The sequence below is a fragment of the Filicampus tigris genome, chromosome 21 (assembly GCF_054856515.1).
Source record: "Filicampus tigris isolate MCC_2025a chromosome 21, RoL_Ftig_1.0, whole genome shotgun sequence".
Taxonomy (NCBI): domain Eukaryota; kingdom Metazoa; phylum Chordata; class Actinopteri; order Syngnathiformes; family Syngnathidae; genus Filicampus; species Filicampus tigris.
This window is the reverse complement of record NC_141237.1, coordinates 7404584-7421924: the sequence shown is the minus strand read 5'-3', so window position 1 is coordinate 7421924 and position 17341 is coordinate 7404584. Positions and strand designations below refer to the sequence as shown.

Below are 17341 nucleotides of genomic sequence, written 5' to 3'. Positions count from 1 at the left end.
GCGTATGGAAGGAAACACAAGAGCGTCTCAATTTCTAGACCTTTAAGGTAATCCATCATCTGGATGCCGACCGGCCAACTTTCAGGGGCCCGACGAGTCAACACAGAATATAGTAGTGATTGTGCGGCCGGATGAAGGATGTTTCTTGGCCCCTCCCACCGCAGACATTGTTTCCCATCGTCGACACCGTTTGGGAGTTGAAAGGAGAAACAGCACAGAGCTTGGCACATGTTTGTCATCCAACCTAATGAAGTGCAACCACCCGAGTACGAGAGCCTATTCATCATGCTCTTGCTTCAGTTTTTAGGGTGCTTTAGGAAATGTTGGATCTGCGTCTTTGGGCTGTTCCCATAGACTTCAGACACTCCCAACACTAACGGACAAATCAAAGCAAATTAGGCCGTGACCATGTTTTTGTAGCGCTTTCAAAATGAAAGAATTGATTTTGTATTTTGCTTTTTAAGACAACGCAGAATATTTACCCTCATTCCAGAATTAAAAATGAGCACAGTCCTGTCTTCAAGTATTCTTTTGTGAACAATTCAACCTTCTGTGCGACTGTCTGTCTCAATGTCGGCCGGAATTGGCTTAGGCTTACCCGTGATCCAAATGAGGATAAGCGGTATAGAATATGGAAGGATAGATAACAGTTCAACCTTGATGAAGGTCTGCGTTGGAAGTATTTTCGTGTTCTTTTACTTGGGCGGCATACCTTTAATTTCCTGTCTTATGAAATGGATTTAAAAGTCATAGTCGTATCTGATGTCACACCCTCCAAGATACATGTGAGTTTCTTTTGTTCATTTCTGCTACGTTACAACTTCACACAAATTGTTGAACAAGCCGTTCCAGCTGTAGTGTTAAATCGTTTTAAAAAAACACACACTTTGGGTGTTCTCGTGCAAAGGGTCAACAATCACTTCAAAATATATCCTGCATGAACTGGATTTATGATATATATCTTGAAATGTTATCTAAATAGTAAAAATATGGTTGTCTGAGCCAACATTTTCAACGCAAGATTAATTGCCGAGGGAGGATAAAGTTAAATTAAAAAAATATATATGTACACGTGAAAGCGGGCTGAAGATGTGAGATATCTTCCATATGGTTTTAAAATGCTGAGCGGGACCAGACGTGACTTGCAGCCTCACACGGATGATTTCATTTCCAGTGTTTCTCGAGCATCGCAATGGCCAAAATTGAATGTACTGCGTTGACGTTGGAAAGTTCATGTCATGAACACTCGCTATGTTTTATTGTTTGGAAAGTTGAAGGGGTTTTCCAACGCAAAAGTAACACATCTGTATTTGAAGTGCTGAATGATGAATACATGCTCGTATTTTACAACCTCGCTTTCAGCCTTTGCGCTGCTCAAACAGACGAGAATCATATCATTCATATCACGGTGAGTCATTGTCGCCGATGGCCGCGGGATGTTTGAAATGGACAATTAGAATACAGCTGTCGTCAACAGCTGCCGTGCAGTTCTAAGTCCGCACTCACCCTTTGTGAGCTAAGTTTTGGCGAACGACTGAAAAGAGAAACTGAAAGGGAAGTGCTGCTCCTCCAAGTCCATTATGTTCAATAATAAATATATAAATGAATACATTTATTGGCGTTGTAAAGCTTTATACAGATGCCCCCCGGTAATAGAATCTCATTGCAACTAATTGCGTTTATAAAGACGCGTTCATTTTGGATTGTTATTGTTTTGCAAATGACTTGGCATTCACAATAATTCTAATGTGCTTCCACGCAAAACCAATGGGAGCAAGGTGACATTATTGTGGGAAACGGCTTGTCGGTGGGTGGTAAGGCTTTTTCCATTTGGATGCATATGCGCTTGTGCTTTTGCGACCTTTTAAACATTACGTACGATACTTGACTATATTATTGGCTAGCACCTCTTGAAGGAGCTGAGTTGTGATCAATCAAAGGCAACTATTTCCAAAGTACCCGACAGGTGTTGCCAACTGGCAGCCGCGACAAGCCCAAGATGTGAACCAGGAGAAAGATGACCTGAGCCTCGAACAAGTCAACATACTGTGCAACATCTGGATGCGGACCTTTGGTGTGACTCCAGAGTGTGGTTCCTCCGAGCCTCTTGGAACTAGTCGCTAACGTCGTTAGCATAATCCCACCTCCCGACAACAACAAAAATCTGTGAAATTCAACTTTTTTTTTAAATTTGTTTTTCATAATTATCCAAGCTTCTCTGAAACTAATAGAACTTTAACTGGGAAAGCGTAAGAGTTCAAAAGATGCGTGTCATCCAATTTCACAGATTTCCTTTTTTCATTTCTGGAACATCTGCGGGAACATTGTCTGCTGCTTTGTTCGGCTCCTGTTGGTTTGAACTCAAGGTAATCTCCCTCGGTATAGCTGACCTCGCCTTCCTCGCCGCCTCGCACACTGAAGATAAGAAGCTTTCATAATACCAGGTAACATAAGGAGAAATAGGTCATGATAAGGATATGAACTGCCGCTAGCCGCGCGCGCTTGCTCGTATCTTCGCTCGTCTCCACAGATGTGTGTCCTCTATCTCCACTCCATTTAGTTCTGCCGCGCCTTCTCTTGGTCTAGGATCCACCATCCGCCATCTCGGGGGAAATAAGGATCCGTCTTTCAGGTTCCCAACGGGCCCAACATATGGGAGCTGTTCCTCATCCATCCGAGATGAATTCATCCCAAACTCATCCCTTCAATAGCAGATGAATTTGGCAGACATTCCGAGGCAGGTGAAAAATGTTAAGTAACACCTGCAGGTATGTCTGAGATTGATGTAAATGCTTTGTCTTTGTGCGCCTATGATTGTATCCCAGAGCTCAGCCGTTAGAAAACTGAGTGAGATATTGAACTACTTTTGTTCATTGTCAGACATTTGTGCATTATCAGAGTGATGACAGTTTTTACAATAAACTGTGTATTTAAAGTGGAAATCAACCCAAACATATTTTTTTTTCCAGAAAATGTTCTATGAAGGCCCACAAGTTGAAATACGGCATTCTGATTAATATTGTGTTTGTGGAATATAAATTAAGCAGCAAAATGTACCCACTTTTAGACATCTTAGGGGGTGGCCATTTTGTCACTGTCGACTGAAAATGACATCACAGTTGCTCAGGACTCAGATAATGACCAATCATAGCGTTTAAATAGTACTGTATGATAGAATAATTATTCAAGTTGCAAATTACAGCTATTCCGATTGATATTGTTTTTGTGGAATATGAGTCAAGTAGTAGAATCTACCCGTTTTTATTCATCTAGGGGAGGAGGAGGGCGACTATTTTGTCACTTGCTAGGCTCAGCTTCAGAGAACAGGTGAGCCGTGATTGGTTCTTACCTGAGCCCTGAGTAACTGTGATGTCATCTTCAGTCGACAGAAGTGACAAAATGGCCACCCACCGAGATGGCTAAAAACGGGTAAATTTTGCTGCTTAACTCATTTTCCACAAATGTCAATCAGAATGCCGTGTTTAGACTTGTGGAGGTGCATAGAACATATTATTATAAGAACATTTTTGGGGTTGACTTGCACTTTAACCAATCAATTTGAATCAAACCTGGCCTTTTTCCCAACGTGAACGACACAATGCAATAAAATGGCAAGTTATGGCGAAACATGCCACAAATATATCACATGGCTACAATCTGTGTACAACGGCTGGCCTCGAATGCTCGAAACCCTTTGACTCACTGTTGATCTGCTTCTCAGACAGATGACAACAACATCTCCCCGTTATACATTAATCTGCTAGAATAGGCCTGGCTTCCCTTCGTGCACGCGTCCCTTTGTCCACATATCTCTTTACCCAAGTGTCACTGATGCGCTCTGCTCCACTCGTCTCATGGCGAGCACGATATTCCTTCTCATTCCCACAATGGCCTGCCTGTCCTCCCGAGGGGCTGTCAGCTTCCCCGCACTGCATCGCCATCGCTAACTTCACAGTCTCCTAGCCCTCTGTGGCATTTACCTCTGCTCGCTTCATCTATCTGTCACTTAGCCAGCAAATCTCCGAGACATACAAAGACATCCGATGCTCCAAAGCATGCAAACACACAAGAAACAAACCAGGATACGTTTTGGTAATAAAGCCTCTCGGTACAGTCACCCAAACTGCGGCTTGGCCTTTTGTATAAAGTCCCAGTCCTATTGCTACGGTTGATGCTAATGCTAAACATTCCATTCAGCCTCTGAAACATTTATTAGAACAGCACAATATGAAGCAGATGTTCACCCAAGTGTGACGATAGCACAATAGTTCAATCACATGCTTGGCAGTGGCCTAAAAAGTGGGCACATGTCTGACAGATGCACTCCCAAAAACTTGTACAAAGCTTTTTCAGAAGTGTGCAAGTTGTTATGGCTACAAAGTGGAGGCGCGCTATTTGTTAGCTACTATTTCCCTGTTGGCCTTTTTGTCCAATCCCTTTGTCTATAATGTTCAGACACTTGTTGAGTCAGCTCAAACCGTAGATTCCTTCAAATGCTGCTACTTTATTTCCGTTTGACTAGGGATGGAAGTAGAACTTGAACCCCACAGCTCCTTGACTAAGTTATCGCTTTGAACTCCAAACCAATTTAAAGTCACACCGCAACAGTTTAAGAAGGGATTTTTGCAGACAGTTCCCATTAATCATCCAAGGGACGGGAAGAAAAAAACAAATAAAGCCACATGTAGGCGGCAAGGAAGAAACGCAAGGACCCAGTGACGCAATTTGATGGATGACAAAATGATAGCGGCAGAAAAGGCACAAATCGCACGGTGTCCGCAACCGTGTCAAAAATACCCAAAGGGACGACAACAGTGTTGATGCTGCCTCACAGCTCCGTTTGCCTCCCGAGTTATTCTGCTCTCACACTAATCAGTCTCCCGACTTGTTTACGGGCAAAAAAACAAACTTAACAAATGTACTATTCTGATGCTTTTGTAACCTAGCATAGGCACTGACGTGTGAAGACCAGCAGCATGAACAAATTTCTTCCCAACAGTGTATTCTCTTCATTTCGTATCATTCGACATCGCTTCCATTATGTGGATGTTCCAGTTTTAGCATCCATGTGCTGCTATGTCATTGTAATCTTTCCAGGGCCTTGAGAATCAGCGGTGCTAGCTGACATAACATAAACTCTATTAACAATGGGACTGTTTCCTGTTCTGACAGTTGCCTAAAATGCTTGTACAGTTATTAAATTCTGGATTGTGTTCAACCTCAGTGATTGGCTCCCTCAACTGTACAACTTGGTAGAAACAAGCCTTAGTTCCTTGAGGGTAGCCTACCCAAATGGTTGGTGCTACGCTAAACGCCACCGCATCACAGACCACAAGAATTAACTTTGCAGTAGCCAAAGTACAAACACATAACTATTTGCCAACTTGCCAGCTAAAAATGTGCCCTTTTCAGTTCATTTCAATTGAAGTGACAAACTGAAACAAGTTCGCAGCAAGGGTTTCAAACTCATAAAGGTTTCATTTGAAAGCTATGCATTATCTTGTCCTATTACCATCCACAGTTGAGCAAATGGCCCGTCTTTTATGGCCCCTTTTAGCCTGCTGGAACATCAGTAACCTTGTCGGCTCTGTCTCAAAGACGGATCTTCCTTTTTTATTTTAACTTCTTCTTTTCCCCTTCCATTATCTTTTCTACCTACACATACAGTACATGGCAGTGTGGCGCACTACAAATTATTCATGATATAATTAGCAAGCAGGGAAATCATATTAGGCCGTCTTAACTTGGACCTCATGAACCTTTTAAGCACTTCAAGAAATAATGGGTTCGAATAATATCCCTGACCTAGTTCTACTTTTGGACGGCCCAGATGGTCCAAAAGATGGCATGGAAAAGTTCACAAAAACTAAACCAGATCCAGCCGCAAACTGTATGTGCGTTTTGTCTTTTATAGTTGCACGTTTGAGGTCACTGGTTCTAAGCGTTTGACAGGGGACGAGACCCAAACCTCCTTCCTCTTAAATTGGACGTTTTGTTGATCAATGCATCAATCCACCAAATCCCAAAGGACTTTGTGATTCCAAAACAGCCACTTTCACCTAAGCTCCAGGCAAATAAAAGTCAAATTTGTGGCAATCACATCAACCTTAACATGTTTTAGATTTTCTTTATTGTAAAAGCCATATGCTGTCGTTCATTTCAGTTCTCCCCAAAGGAGCACTTCTAAATCAACCAAAACAATTCATAGACCTGGCTCTTGAACTTAATCTGTGCAACAATTTCATCTGACAATATGTCAAGAAGAAAAAATAAAAATCCATGCACCTGCTTTGGATGTTTTGTTTTATAGTTTGAGTCAAGCCAGTGGGCTCAAACTCAGACCTCCTCCCTACGCCGGTGAATGAATGGTCAATCTGCTTTCAACGGAGCCACAGACATGAACTACGTCTGAACTTGACATTTTGTTCAGGAAAACACAATACTTCTCTCACAATGAAGCCCTCTTCATTATCAAAGGCGAAAGAGCCCTGAGTAGGAAAATAAAATGATTCCTCGCTTGTTAGAGTTGCACTGGCTCTGCTGCATCTAAATGCAAATGAACAAACGAGAGCATTGTCAACATCCATTCACGGCTTAATGGAAGTTAAAAAAAAAAAAAAAAAATAGAAATAATATCCAGTCGATGCAAATGTTTGCTTTGTATTACTTGGCACTGGAGTATTTAATGCCGTCATCCGGAAAAGAGCGGCAGACTGCATCTACATTAATAATGACATTGCTTCCTTTCTATTCCGTTCTGCCCGTAAAAATAGAACGCTGCTTTGTTTGATAAACTAATATTTACACTCTGTCAAGAGAAAATCATGAAATTTCTATAATTCCCCAATATAGAATTTAGCAAAATAGCCCATGCAGTATTTGCTTTTGCGATTAGAAATGCATCCTTACTCTTTTTGGACTGTAGTGAAATGAATAATGGCCGGAAATGACAGCGTCAATGTTTGGTGCAGTCGTCATGCTTTGAACAACATTCCCCTTCCTATTTCTCCAAATTTTCCGTAATATCTGGTCTCCATTCAGACAAAGTGTAATGCACATCCCGGCTGGTTCTTTGTACAATGTCGGCGGCCATCCTTTCACATCTGGTGAACAAATAAAATTGAGAAGGATTGCTCCTGCAGGAGAAATGAATGTTCATTTTTATACGCTGTTCTAACATCCTGAAAGGTGTGCTATCAAACTGTCCTTTTTTGCCCCCCCCAAACCATATTTGATAGTTCTCCATTCTTCCCCGCATCTTGCTGAATCCCTCAACATCCCCCTTAGCTCTGTTTTTTTTTTTTTTGTGAGACTTTTTGGACATAGATGCAAGTCTGTTTTTTTTGGTGGGTTTTTTTTTTGGTGTTGTTAAAAAAAGTATGAAAGTTTCTTATCTTTGACTTGGATTTATCAACTCCCATTGTTTACCCAAAGCCCATGGCTGCCTCATCCATCTGGTTGTCAGCATTTGACTGCAAGATTGAGCAGATGAAATGGCTTGCTACTCTGTTCCTAGGAGGAGTTTGTTCCACAACATTACATACATGTCTGCGAGATGCCTCCCATTCCTGCTGGGGCATGAGCAATGGCTCCAAGCAGGCCTCTCTCGATATGCTCATACGACATCAATCTTCTTTATGATGCAAATTCTCTTAAGTCTCTTTAAGCGAAACACTAAATGCAATTTCAAAGCAAGGCCGGGGTTTTTACATGATACCGTTCAGTCAGCCTTAATGCCGTTGGTGTCTGTTCCCATGTATTCCGAATCATGCCATTTCTTTTGCTCGCCACCCTGATCGCTCTGGGAATTGAGACACACCTCAAGAACAAATGGGCTATGAAATGCACACCAGCTGGTGTTTTGGTGGCAAAGCACTCGACGACGTTCAGCTAAATCCTTTCTTACATGGTTGCTTGAAGGCCAATTCTTCTGAAACATTTTTTAATGGAACATGTCTGGATCTTCTGATGACCCTCCGGTGGCTCAGTCTCACACAGATGGTGCAGCTCGGCGATGTTAAGAGAGCACAATGTGGATTAAAGCAGAACAGATGAAAAAGAGAAAGCAGGAGATGAGGAAAACAATATTGGCGGCGGAGAGAAAATAAAGCATATGGTCGCCACATTTAGTCATACTTTGTATGCAGACTAGGGCTATCAAAGTTGAAGCATTAACTATGGAGATTAATTTAGATTTTATAACGCACTAAAAAAAATTAACTCAGTTAACTCAGTGTTATTTACTTCATGTAGCAGTTGACCTCTGCTCACTGTGCGGCCAAAGTCGCTGTCACAAAGACGGACTTTGACGTAGTTTTACATTAAAACGTTGCTCGACGGCTCATTGGAGAAATCCAAAATAATTTGCACACTTTGCAAATCCAAATACCATATTAGTTGTACATCTTTGGTGTATCGTTCAACCGTTGCATTTTACAGGAAAAGAAGGATCAAAGAAAGCTATTAGAAAAGTCTTTGAATCAAAATAATGTTTTTTTTTTCCACATTAATTCCAAGATTTTACTCAAGTAAATATCGGTTCCAAGTTTCTTGAAAAATTGTAGTTGAAAAATACGATTAATCACGATCAATTATGGAAAATGTTGCGATTAATTTGTTAAAAATTTTGAATCGCCTGACAGTCTATAGTTAATTGGATAACTTCAATATTTTTTCCTGTACATTGAATAATTTAATTTTAAAAATAAGATAGCTTGCCGCTGACGTGTAAATGTTGGACGAGATTGCACAATAATATACGCATAGAGCTACGCCGACTGGAGCATCTCGCGTGAAAGAATGAAGCCATATCGTTTTCAGCCAATGCTGTGAAATAAAACAATCGAGTGGCATTCCACTTTTGATGTGAAAGATGCAACGCCAGATGGTCTTTAGACAAAACACACTTTGGAGAACGAGTGGATCAGGATGCGCAGCGACACGGTGCTCACTCGCGAGCCACACGTGCACGGACAATCCTAACCGGGCAAGTTGAGCTTCCGCTCCGTCCATTTCCCCCTACTTTAATTCCACTTAGACATTTACACTCATGCTGAAATGTTCACTATACAAGAACAAATATGCTTCAGAGTTCACCTTACATAAACCTTGTTTCCAGCCCGTGCACAAATGTGACCACGAATCACCTCATCATTGCTTATTAATGACAGACCACTGTCGACACCTGCTGATTTCCGCCCGTTCGACTCTTCACGAAGGCCGTTCCTTGAGCTTTAGCCGACTGTAGCGTTCACCTCAGCTCACCCGCCTTTCTTTGCTAGTACATCTTTTATGACTTACCGAAGCGAAGATATTCTTTATTTGAACAAGCCGTACCTCTGTATCGACTGTATCCAAAGTAAAGTAAAACAGTCCCCCCCCCCCCACGCTCCCCGCCCCTTCCTCTCCAATTTTCTCATCCCAGACGTCTGAGATGTGAAACCTCGCTCCCACCCTTTTGCTCGAGTGTGTGCTTTGATACGGGCTCAGAGCTCAGGGGAGGCCCCTCCGGTAACCAGACCTGCCGCTTCAGATTGCGGCAGCGGGCTTTGCGAGAGAGACGCATGTGTCACTGAAGACAGCCAAGCATGACCCAAAGGCAGGGCAAGCAGCCAGAGAAACAAAGAAAGCATCGTATCTCAGCTCGAGTGTGTGCACACACAGCCACCTGTGTTAGGATTGTGTGGCAATCCCATAAAAGATTCTTAAATATTGCAGAATCATTTTTTTTCTCTCTTCGAGGAAATCTGCTTTTCAATCCTCAGCCATCTTGATTATCTGTTAGGAATGAAGTGCAAGATAGGCTAGAAAGGATCTGGATTGACGTGACTGCATATTGTTTTTGAAATATTCATACTTGTATTGACTATTTTGTATATTTATGTGGGCGAGTCTGGTTTTTTTTTTTTTTTCTATAGTTATAATCAAAACGTTGCCGGAGAAAAAATAAGTCACTGCAACCCCATCATCTTGTGCTTGTAATTTAGTTGGCTAAGCAGAGAGCACGCCTCAGTAAAGTGCCAATGAAATGTCTACTGAAAATAAATGTGACGGCAGACAATTTCTGGGTATACACGCCGCAATTGTAACGTGTGAAAGAGTTGATGACACCAATATACACTGTAAATGAAACTACCGGAGCAGGACAAAAAAACAACAATTTGTCATCGTGGGAAATGTAATAACGCGTGATGTTAATGTTTGTTTTATTTAATAATCAAATCTATCCTCCTTGCATTCTGCATTCCAATCATGCATTTCTCGTTTACAGATGATGGCATTTCCAAAATAATGATGCACCTTTAATGCGGATTCAGTAAGTGGTCCCATGCGCGTTATCGTTAAATGGGGTCAGCTTGGCAAGCCATGTTTGCACTGCCACCGTGTTCTTCGACGGAGATCAATAGGACTCATTCTATTCCGGTGACTTTCACTCACATTTCACAGACTTCGCTTGTTCCCTACCAGTCTGCGACCAACCGCTCATTATGGGCTTGTGTTAAAGCTGGCCCGGCTTCTTCAGTTGATGCATTATGGGCACACTTTAGAAAAGATTGGAGAAAAATAACTAACATTAATAGTTTTCAACTAGAGCCTAAAGAGTAAAGGATAAAAAGTAAATACCAAGAAACCACATTACTTCCTCATACTGTTTAAGGGAATATTTCTATTTAAACCACACTTAGTTGCCACCTTTGTGTATTCCTGACCTCCACAATGTGGCGCTTTAATGCATCCTACTGTATATCTGCTCACTCATTAATAACTAATCTCTTTGGAGCACAATTAGAGACAAATTGAAACATAATAACAAGGCCCCGAAGTGCATCTTAAGATACAGCGTGAGCCAGCGCAATGTAACAGCATTAGATTAGCGCTAACCCAGTTTACAACAACAGCAAATTACAACAACTATTGTACTTTAATTCGACGCTGCACCGGCTTGCTCCGCTTACGCAACATCAGATACAATGTAAACTCTGCTTTATCAAATCACAAGTGCAAATGACTTTTAATGCAATATAAAATCCAACATGCGCGTGCAATTACTGGCAATCAGGTTAAACTAGAATTAGATGATAATGAATGCCACCAATGTGTATCTAGACGGCTTAATTTTTTTAAGAGACAAGAGCTGGACGCATGCGGCATCTTATATAGGCCATTGAAAAAAATGTCTGTGTTATTTGAATGGAGTTTTTTTCCATGAACTGTCGGAGTGGAACGTTAGCTAGTTAAGATCTAGTCATCTACTAAAAAGGTTTTACAAGTCTTTTTGCTTAAAGAGCCTGTAAAGGGAGTGAGTCAAGAGATTCGTTTGGACTGAGAACGATAAAGTACCGAATTGTGGCGATATAGCGCTAAACTGTTTTCACCGTTTCAATTTTTTGGGCCGCGGCTAAGATGACGCCAGATGATGCATTTTGGAATGAGTCACTCCACCCACCCCACTAGAAAAAAAAACAACAAAACAAGTCCGGGGGAGAATATGCAAATTCCACTTGAGCAGAGATTTGAGCCCGGCGCCTCTTAACTGTGAGGCAGACATGCTAACTACTATACCACAGTGCTGACATTTCCTGAAATGTTTAAATTGTTTACCGATTCGACTTTTGACAACTTTGCCATCAATTTTTCCATGTCATTTAAAACCCATTCTTCCCATCCCATTCTTTCTGGGATTTTGAAAAAGGAGCCCTGAAAAGTTGAGTGATCCATACCGAAACTAAAGCAGATATTTCCTTACCTTTGAATAAAAAACAGCTTTCCCCACCTCAATCAATGTATCCGTGACATCATTCCTTCCATGTAGCCTTTGGACGGCAAAACCTGGAAAGAAACAAAGTCACCGTTGGCCTTGACATCAAAGATGATGTCGAAATAATAAGATGGATGTCACAGGAGTCAAGATGGAACTTGAAGCACATCGACAACAAGCACCGTGTTTTAACACACACACTTGTGTATGCGGTTGTGCACATGATGGAGATTAAGCCATTAAAGGTGTTATCGCCATTCTACCCAGGGGGGCAGTTGACACTCACACAAAGACAAGGACATCTTCAACCTGCCTCTTAGCCATACATCATTATTAGGATGACAGTCACAGTAGTCTCTAATAGCTTTTTTTCCCATAATCCCCCAAGTGACAGTGTTTCAACCCCCCCCTCCCAAATTTTCATGCTACATGTGCAACAAAAGATGCTATTATCGATGAGGAGGGAAAGTGTGAGACAAACGCTGAGGAAAAGAGACGAACGTTATTTTGGCGGAGGACAAGTGGAGGGACGACGTCGCCGTCAAGGCGCTTGCAGGAAAACGGACTGTCGTGCTGATCCCCGAAGTATAAGTGTCAAAACCCCTCTGGGTTTCGTCCTGGCTGCAGCGTTGAGCTCTGAGCACTGAGTCAGTGCATTAGTGTCATGGCAGATGTGTCCTCAGGCCCGTCTCCTGGCTTGCAGTGCGAACCCACAGAGATGCATTCAGCTGCAGCCAGCGGCACTTTGCGTGATGAGCCTGGGCGACGGCCTCAATACGGACTGATGGCAACATTAGGGGAAAAAAAAAACAAAAAGGGGAGGGGTCGGGATAACTTCCTGGCGATGCAATTATTTGCTGGGATGTGTCTGTATTCTTATTGGGTTATTGCGGGCCATTATGGTCTAAAGTGCCATATTCTTTGACTACAATAAACGAAACAACCTGTTATTATGCTGGCAAATTAAGTCATTTACTGCCAGACATTTTTTAGACCCTATTTTACCCTAACGTTTGAAAAAAATTTGAAAAGTTCCTGGGATTGAATGGCTGGACCGCGAAAAGACAAATAAACACGTCAATGGCAGTGAATCAGTTAATTATGACAAACAAAAGGGCAAACAAACAAGAAAAAAAATGCGACATTTTACAATGGCATTGAATAAATGGACCTTCACTCATTTGAGCCAGGCCCCACCCGTTTTTCGGCATGTTAACACATTACATCCACATGGGGCAAATGGGCGCAAAGAAGTCAACAAAGTTTTAGCCACAAAACAGCCATTATTCTACAACTAAGACCTGCTTGTGTGAAGGGCGGGATAGGTTTAAAAAATAAAAAAAAGACCCAAAAAAAGGTTCTCTAAATAATTGTTGCCTTATTAAGGCAAAATTATGATCAAACCCAGAAGCCGACCCGTGTAAGTAGTTGATTATTTTCAACGCTATAGATTCTTTCCCGCAATTCAATCAACAACAACAAATGTCTAAACTCTGCTAATGAGATCTTCCGCTGAAGGTCAATTCTGTCAGACAGCCAGGAAGTCAGCAGTTGATTGCTCGCCGACCTGCTGCATCAGCCTCCGACTGATTATTTCCTGACGCCGCGCTGTGACTGCGAGAGGGCTGCTGCAGACTTTGACTGCTAATTAAAACGCAACAAGAGAACTTGAGGAGAGGACCTTTCAGAACATGTGACCAAGTCAAAAATCGCAGCAAATATTTGTGTTGTACTCTGTGTATATATGTGTGTTTTATGGCTTGAATTTTGTCTCAACTAGGATGGGCTTAGTAAAGTTCATAATTATTCAATAAAAGCCCTGACCTGTTTGTGATGTAAATCTGACATCGCTGCGTCAATAGTATCACATTTTTGACAAAGGGCATATTATTACAGGAATAATTCAACTTTGACTTCAATATCATAATACTACTTGTAAGATTTAAAGTTTTGTAAGTATATAAAAAGAATAACAGTTAATCCATTGATGTCCATCGCTAATTTTAATGAAGACATACTGTACTTCCCAAGGGCATAATTTGCTCTGTCCTACCATTCAGAATAGCATTATTTTATATTACAAACAATATATCACAACATACTTTAAAAAAAATCAAAAAAATGAGTTGATGAAATCTTACTTAACTGATAGGTGAAAGTATATGTGCAGATGGGTGACTATGGTTCAATATGGAAGAGTTTAACCTGGGGTGTCCCCCAGGGGTCTGTGCTAGGACCTTTATTGTTTTTGTTATACATAAACGATCTGTATGATCTATCGTCAACATTAAAACTCATACTACTTGCTGATGACACTACGATACTCTCTGGAAAAAAATCTGCTGCTATTTGTGAGCGAGATCACGGCGGAGCTTCACAAACTTAAAGGGCGGTGATAAAAATGAACCATCATAGTATTTATTTCAAACAAAGGTTATTTAATTTGGTCAATTCAAAGAGGACATTCAAATCCTGATTAAAACTGGTCATGTAGTCATTGAGAGCGTGAAAGAATCTAAATTCCTGGGAGTGATTGAGTCAAAACATGAGCTCGGGACCTCCAATTAATAAACATCTGAAGCTTGCTTGCGCTACAGCTACTGTACCAAACATTAGCATGGCTTGATGCTGATGTTTATGAGGATGGCTATCATTATGCAGGCTGGAAATGCATCCACAAAAGCGTTGGGGAAACTCATTCCATGTCCTCCCTTGCTGTGAGACAAATCAGATAGCAGTTCCGCACTCAGCACAGCGTCTGCGCTGCCTCACACTGACATAATATCAACTACAGAAGGGAACCAGCAGAGAAACTGTCGACTGGGATCCACTTGCCTGCTAGAGACAATTAGTGCGGGCGACCTCTTCACACGTGCAATTACGTTGTCCCTAAAAAGCCTTTAGTGTATGCAGGTCTGCTCTAATAGCTTCTTAACTGTGTCACTAAACGGGAAGTAAGACATTAATGGCAGAGCGTGAATGTGTGTGTATGTTGAAGTTAATTGCTGGGGATTTCCGTCCGACCACACACTCACACACACACACGCATACACAAATACTGCGAGTTTCCTGTCACAGGTTATCTATTACAAGACTGGGGGGCGGGGGGGGAAATCCCAGCAATTGCATTAGATATCTGCTCCAGCTTGGATCAAAGCAAAGCTATGGCATATTTCCGTGGCTGCAGCAAAAGACACTTTGACAGTTTTATCATCATTATCACTAATAGTGGTAGTAGCAGTCATTAGCATTACACTTGGGGGGGAAAAGGGGAAACATTGGGTGAACTTCAAAAAAGAAAAGCGATATGAGCTTTGACTGATGTTAAAAAAATAACAAAAATCAAAATCATTTTGGCGCAACCTGAAATTTTAAACTCCATTTTGTTAAGGTGAAGCAAACCAATTATTTCAAGTGGTTCAAAATAATTACATTTATTATCCAAGCCAAAGAATCCTTTCGGTTGAACTTGTTTCTACTTCATCTAAAACAAATCATTTTGGATAACTATTAAAATTGGCTGCTGTACAGCATCATTCAACCAAGTAGATGGATAGCACACTTGAAAAAATTCTGGATCCAGATGATTTTATTTCCTGCATCCTCAAACTGTGTCCTTTTCAATATCCCCAATCTTCTCCACCTTCAGCGTTCCAATAACGCTCTTTAAGTTGACATTCAGTTTTTTTCCCACCCTGCCGCCGGCCACACCGCTGCCGTCTGGTTTCTAATTGTAATAGTTGCCACTAATCTCGGCCAGGGCAGCAATGCAGTTAGAGGGATTTGTGATAATTGCCCAAATGCTTTTTTTTTCCCACCCTCCCTATCAGCCGTTGAGATCTGAACCCACAGACGAAGATGCATCAACATTCATTTGGTCCCCATCAGCCGCAGTTTCCACTTTAATTGAAATTTAGATTGTTGACCTTATGGGTGAGGCTTGCTGGAACAGCAGGAAGGGGGGGTCGTATCCCGAACGCCAGCTGTCTGTCACCACACATACTGTATGTTCGCGGAGGAAGTGCGCATCATCTATCTCCTTGAGCGTTATAGTCAACTCTGCATTGTTCTAATGATTGAATGTGAGCACGCACAAATAGGACATTCATTCTATTTGTCTCGGCTATTCATCACGGAGCAGGTCAAACAAGGCCACCGCGAGAGTAAAGTTTACGCCAGTGGATTTGCTCGGTACGGCAGCATAGTTCAGTTTATACACAGCAGACGCACTGAATGGCCGCAACTAGGGATGTAACGATTCGCTCAAGCCCTGATCGATTCGATTTTCAGTTGCCGATTTTCGATTCGATTCGATTTTTAAAAAATTGCTACACTGCTTGTCCCTGCACACTGGTGTGGTTCTGCAGCCATCCACAAACACAATACGCAATGATATTTTTTGTTGCAAAAGCATAATTTGATCTACACATTCAAAATGTGCTATGCATCTGGAATGAAAAAAACGTTTCAAGACATAATTTCCTGGATGAATTTAAGCAATTTTCGATTCATCAAATCGATTAATTAGGGCGAATCAAATAATTGGGACGAATCACTTTTTGATTAATCGTTACATCCCTAGCCACAATGTTCACAACAAGGTCCGAAATTATATACACACTTGTTCAAGAAAGACGCACTCACTGAAATAATTTGAACTGACTGTTAAATAAAGAAAATAAGACACTTTACAAATTTCCAATTTTTTTTTGTATATGGCACAGGCTTTGAAAAAAAAAAAAAAAAAAAGATTTTGCATATTTCAGTTAACCTAAGAAGCATGTTTTTGGAATGTGGAACTAAGCTGGCGTATCAGCAGAAAACTCAAAGCTGGAGTCTGGATTTAAATAATAAACACAAGACAGAATATTTAATAAAGTACCTGAATCAAATTAGATGCATTAGATTTTGCAAGTGTAGTCAATATTGTGCTCGCTGAGTGTTCGTGTCTATTTAAAGGCAAGCGCTTTAGCACAAGATGAATTTTACGGCAGGTTTTCATTTTTAGGGCACGCTGCATCATTTAACAGGAGTGCTCCAAGAACATTAGCACTGGGACTAAAATAGATGTTGCTACCCGCGTAGGACGGGTGGAGGTGTTCTCAGGACCTGAGATAGCATCGCAAAAAAGGTGACAAATATCCATTAACGTTTTCTTTCCTTACAATCCCTTTTGACTGAACTGCAAGGTTTCCATAAATCTGAAAAAAAAAAAAAAAAAAAAAAAAAAAGCGCGGGACCTCAATACAACATTATGACATGCAAAATGAGCAAGAGGCTAATTAAGGTCAAACTACGCAGCACTATGGTGAAGACACACTGTACGATTTGAACATTTCTGCATGATTCCCTTTGGGCGAGCATTAACAGTAGACTGGTACAGTATATTCTCTTAAGGGGAAAATGGCTTTTCAAAAAGAACCTACCTAAGTTCACATAAGATGAGAAAGTTGCCTCAAGGACATGAATTAGATCCTTACAGACAATAGAATACTTTCAAGGCGTGTTCCTAACTTGTTTCCAAGCGGGTCATTTGACAACATTTCGTAAAAGTAAGCAAAATGACTTAGTCACTTTGACAGA

At 41.3% G+C, this 17341-nt stretch overlaps 1 protein-coding gene and 1 long non-coding RNA gene across 2 annotated transcripts in view; one reads left to right on the top strand and one right to left on the bottom strand.

Moving 5' to 3' along the window:
• Positions 1-17341, bottom strand: part of LOC147127431 (uncharacterized) — a 32879-nt gene that overhangs the window by 15153 nt on the left and 385 nt on the right. Inside the window, exon 2 of the mRNA XM_086021220.1 lies at positions 11747-11829. The gene's annotated coding sequence lies outside the window, so the exon portion shown is untranslated. The remainder of the gene's footprint in view (positions 1-11746; positions 11830-17341) is intronic.
• LOC147127432 (uncharacterized) lies at positions 640-2997 on the top strand. Its single transcript, XR_015084573.1, has 3 exons — positions 640-785; positions 2288-2444; positions 2561-2997. It is a non-coding gene; the product is annotated as an uncharacterized LOC147127432 (long non-coding RNA).